The following is a 6,000-nucleotide window of genomic DNA, read 5'->3' on the forward strand; positions in this document are numbered from 1 at the left end:
GGATTAAGAGCCTGTGTTGAGAGTTCTGGATCAGAGGTTGTTGAGGAAATCAATGGAGTGTTAAGATTGTGAGACCGCATGTAGAAAATGACTCCAGTAAACTTCAAAGTGGAACCACGTCAAAAAACATGCAGGTTTTTCTGTTTGTCTTCAACCGTGTATGAGAGGAGACTACATCATCTATAACGGGGGTGTGAAATTATGACTCTGAATTTGATAACAAAGTGGAATATTCTTTTTTTGGTTTTGTCCAAATTGACATTGCATATCTTATGGTCAACTTCCTGAGCCAATTTATAATATGTGGCTTCCTAAGGATTAGAAGTGTGTAAAGCATGCAAAGTTTCTCCCAAGAACCGGAAAGGTGTGGGGTATAAGATTAGGCCCATGACGCCATATCCTATGCAAAAGAAGTATCCCTGAAAGACTTTGGTCTACAAGGCAATACAATGCTAATAGGGGCCTAGGTAGAGGGAGGATCTGATGCTGAACACAATGCATGAGAGTTGCAAACATTAACTTGACACCAAAAGTACCAAATGACCCTGCACTGATGCCAAAAAAGCCCATAGTGCTGCGTGGCCGCAGTGTGTCCAAGTCAAAGTTTTGGACACCAAAAACCTTTTGACATCGAAGCACTCAGCAGTTGGTTCGGCACTGAAGATTAGTGATGCTGCTGAACTGAGAATGAAAGCAGGCACTGGGAACAAACGTTTGCACTCTGGTTAGATTCCAAAAGGGAGGTAACACTACAAAAGGAAGAACATACTGTCTCCTTTAAAGGATTAATGAGGCGATCTACATTGAGCTGCATGTGCTTGACGTAGAGGAAACAGCATCTCTAAGCAGACATGGCAGCATTGTTGCAGAAACTTTCAAGACTGCTTGAAATGCAGCTGAAAAGAGGCCCAGTGATTAGATTACCCATAGACCCTCTTATTAAAACCTGTGCCACAGGAGGATCAATAGAAAATTAAGGACCACCTTGGCACTCCGCTTTTAAACTGAAGAGGAAAGGGGACTATGGCAGCAATCATGGAGCTGCATGTACAAACATGGTAACAAGACTGGCCAAGTCCCTGACTAACACAGCCACATCACTCCATTGAGGATGACTGGCACACTACACGTGATGAGATGGCAAAAACCTTAGCTGACTACTGACTTCCTCCACATGCTCACCAACAGCCCCCAAACACGAGATTGGGTCTCTTCACTTTTTGCAAACCTGAGCAGCTCACGGTCTCCTGCTAGACAACCCACTCACTACCAAGGAGCTAGCAGGTGTCATCTCCTGCTTAGTGAAAATCCTGGCTTCAACTGTTACATGGACTTTCTCACCCCCTCCCTTGCTAAAGCTTTGCAAGGTGCCATAAGTGGGGCTAGCCCCTTGACCAAGCCTAGACGAGTCTTTAACAGGGTCATCCACAGACCACACTGCTGCTGACCCCACCCTGTGCTTGTCATACAGGCCCAGACCTTTGATCAACTGTGAAACCAAAATACTAGCTAACATACCAGCGTTATGCCTGACGTGCGTCCCACTCTAGTACATGCCAACCAAAGCGGCTTCATGCCCACGTGGCTGCCCAGGACATATCTGCAGTTTACAGAGCTGTCTGGCAAGTGCCAGCCTTCTACCCTACAACTAGTGGTGGTGATTGAGGACTATGAGAAATCCATCGACTGTGCGCGTGGGTCAACCTGGTTGTAGTTATGCAACACACTGAATTCGGACCACACTTCTTGTCATGTGTGCTTTTTTGATACAGAGCCGTGGGCACTAGTCAGGATCGTGGGGATCATATCGTGACTGTTTTCCCTGCAGTGGTGAACGAGTCAACTGTGCCCTGTCACCCTCTCGAAGTGGTTGAATCCCTGGCGCGGACTCTTCGGACAGACCCATTCACAAAACTTTCTCTAAAATTTCTCTTTAGTTGATTTTTATAATGAGCAACCTTTGATAGCAGAGGGCTCACCTGTGCAGACTGCCTTGCTGAAGAAGGAACCCACTTCATTGTGTCAACCCTTTCCTTTAGATCTCATACATTGCTGTGATCAATAACAGCAGGTACCTACGGGGGGGGGGGAAACAGTTTGCAGAAAAAAGTGAAGGCTTGCTTTTTACTGGAAACTCTACTTTAATTTAGGGCAGCCAGTTTCTTCTTATGCGCCCTAGTATCTTTGAAAATCTAGTTCTTAGTCTAAGGCAGTCTCACCTATACTTGCGATTTTGAAACCTTCAAGTCAAAACCATCCTATGTTAATAAAGACCAATGTAATCGCAACTCCTTGATAGTATCTGCTGATGAGGAGTGGGCTTAAGTGCCTACATTCACAAGACACCCCCTCTGGACTGGGAGAGCAAAAGGTTTGAGGCAGTAGTAGAAATTGATTTATTGTATTAATCAAAAGATCACAATTGGCATGAATGTCAAAAGTGGTGGTTAAAAAGTACTGAAAATATGTAAGCTAAAATCTGAAATTAAACTCGGTAGTCTAACACTTTAACTTCATCCAACATGTTTATTAGCCTTACAATTGCACAATTATCTTTTGATTGCAAAACCGCATTTAACAGTTTCTACATTTAATCTAATTTTTGTTTAATTAAATATCGGCCTTAGGTGCATTTTTCTTGAATATAAACGTTTGTGAAAGATGCAAAAAATGTGCAAAACGGTTTCAGCAGTAATTCTGCAATGTTGACATGCAGTTTTTCCTTTAAGCACTAGATTCAATTTTCCTTCAAATTCATAACGGAGTGTAGAACCGTCTGAATCTTAAGCATTTCATTTTAATGTAGCCCAGCAGACTTTACCCTTGATATTCTTAGTTCTGTTAGGCGAGGGTTTCAGAAACTAAGTCCATGTGTTTATATTGTTACTTGGCCAGGTCATTCTCCCTCAGTCTGCTGGTTAAAAATGCCTCTAAGTAGTCTTTTCTGAGCCAGTCAGTTTAATTTTGCCAGCAACACTAGATCGGATAATTATATATTTCTAGGGTAGTTTTTGGAAATACAGCATTCAAGTCAATGTCCTTGTATGTTTTCCTTAGTTCTTGACGAATTAAGGATTTTAAGGTTAACTTGCACGGTCACAGGAATAATTAAAACTGCTTCTGTAGTGAAGTGATGTTTGATTTTAGATTCAATTCCAACCTGATGGCACTGTGTATTGGCTGTGCAAAGATGCATTTTACAGAGACTAGCTATGACCTTGTTTAGTAATGCATTAAGTATGGGATACGTTTCATGTTTACTGCTTTCAAACATTTGATTGCTCTGACCCGACCAGGTTAGTAAAGCTTATGATTTAGAAATCGTAATTGACTTCTTGTAATAGGTGGTTACTTCGTCATGGCTTAATGTCAAATGTAGCTCCAAGGTAGTCGTGTCGGTGGTTTTGATCACAGCATCTCCAAAGCCCAAGCTATGGACTTGATTTGTCATTCCAAAGGTCATAATTTTGTTTTTTGAAAGTTTCGCAATTAGTCAATTCGCAAAATTGATTTCATTTTTTTAAAACCTATTTTATTGGGTTTTCGTGCGAAATACATTCTCTTTTGTTTTTTTGACATTTTTATTGTTGTTGCAAGAGGATAATAAAACAAATACATTAACATTTTCCTATACATGTTTCTAATACAGAGGAATTCATTAAGAAAGAAGAAAAAACAGAGTGAAATAACGAAATAAGAAGCGGAAAAATAAATTCATATTGGAGTGGTCTCAACAGCCTTTTGGAGTTAAATTATATTCAACTAATCAGATAAACATTCACCAATTTTTCTCTTTTTCTCAATGACCTAGGCCCTCTTAGCCTTGCTAATGCTACCTCCCTTGTATGTATTTCATTCACTAAGGCCAACCACTCCATAACATTCGAAGGTTCTGAAGAAATCCACGACCTAGCTATCAATCTTGCACACGCAAATAAAATAGAGATCAAATCTTTATGTGGACTATTTATTTCCTGCAAATCTAATAGAATCAAATGAGCTAAAAAATGCGGGAATATAATTTGTTTCTTAATTAAAGCACATTCTATTCCCTTCCAAAACTCAGCGTAGGACAGGAAAAGAGCATATCCCCTATATCGGCAGCCTCCAGATCGCATTTAGGACATCTTGTACGTTCTTTCGATCAATCATCTAATGCCCAACTGGAAATTCTTTGAGGAGTGTAGTATAATTGACAAAGTTCTGTATAATTGTAGTCTTATATTAGAGGACTGGACCACCTGATTTTGGGCAAGAGATGCGTATATCTGATTAGCGGTTGTTTAATCCCAATCTATTCGACCATTTAGATGCTATTTTGCCGCAATCATCCGCCTTGCCCTGAATTAAATAACCGTAGCTTTTGCTAACAAGGGATTTAATCCGATCAGAATACAGACATTTTAGAGTATCCGAATAGCGGATTTCTTTAATTTTCATTTTCCGGACTAAAAAAATCCTGAATTTGCATATACTTAAATTGCATACCATCATTCAATTTATACAAAGATTTAAGTATTGCAAATCCTAATAATCCGTCAGAACCATAAAGGTCCCCCAAGGTATTAATACCGCAGCTAGACCATAGAATCCCTGCACCATCTGAGAAACTTCCGGGAAGTCCTGGATTCCCCCATAATTGTAATTCTGCATTAAAGAAAAATGTTGTCAAATGATCAGATTCCAAATTAATAATTTGTGTTATGTCTAGCAGTCTTAAGTTTAACTCGTTTAAAGTAGTTTGGATCATTAACTCGTGCCAAATTGTTTACAATCGGGTCCTAACATAAACTGATGAATTATGAAGTTTCATTTTTAAGCAGACTGGATCCGACGAAAAAAGTTGCGAAAAAAATATAATCTGAAATCTGGGAAAGTTAAACCCCCTTTTTCAATTGGGCGTTTCAGTAGCTGGATTGATGTGCAAGCTTTTTTGTACCCCCAAATATAGCTGCTAAAGATTCCATCAAGTGTTAAACAAAAAAGGATTGTTAAGGCGCAGTGGAATTGATCTAAATAAAGAAATTTAGGTAACATTTTCATCCTAATTAAATTAATGCGTCCTACCAGACTGAGTGGTATCTTATGCCATTTTTTAAATGATAGTTACTTCCTTCAATAGTGAGTCATAATTAAGTGCTATTTCGTCAATCTTTGACGAAATTTTAACTCCCAGATACACAACATTTGAACACAAACCTTGTACCGGAACCGATGGGTTATAATTGACAATGACCGGAGTTTTATTTGTTTAATTTATACCCAGAAATATCCCCGAATCTTTTAGCTTACTTTATTATCCCCGGAATAGCCTTAACTACGTCGGTAGTAAATATCGCGATATCCGTGTACGCGGTTATTTTTAAACTATTCCCCGCATGTTGGAAAGGGATAATATCACCTTGTAGAAGAAGTGAGTTTAAAAATGGTTCCATAGAAAGGGCGAACAGCAAGGGTGACAAAGGGCACCCTTGCCTAGTTCCTCTTTCTATCGGAAAGTTGAGTTCATTCCTGCATAGCTAATCTTAGCCATCGGCTGATCATACAATGACCGAATCCAGCCAAGATATTGACCCTGAATGCCAAAAGCCTTAAGGACGGCCCATAAATAATCCCACCCCACTCGGTCAAATGCTTTTTCAGCATCTAGCATGACCATTCCGAGTGGGGTGGGTTCAATTGATGCTACATCAAAAGCCATAATAGACATATTAATATGGGCAGTAGCATCTCTCCCCATGACTAATCCATGCTGTTGTATATTGACCAGCTCAGACAAATGGGGAGCTAGTCGATTTGCCAAAATTTTAGCAAAGGCCTTCGCATCAGCGTTGATCAATGAAATTGGTCTATATGACCCACATTCGTCCGCAGGTTTTAGTTTTTTGAGAAAAAATACCATTTTATCAATTTTCCAGGAAGAAGGGGCCAATTGAATCTACTACTAGCCTAAAAAGAGGAAGTAATTCCTGAATACAAGTCTTATAGAGTTCAATAGGG

This window comes from Lissotriton helveticus, chromosome 3_1, assembly GCF_964261635.1.
Source record: "Lissotriton helveticus chromosome 3_1, aLisHel1.1, whole genome shotgun sequence".
NCBI lineage: Eukaryota > Metazoa > Chordata > Amphibia > Caudata > Salamandridae > Lissotriton > Lissotriton helveticus.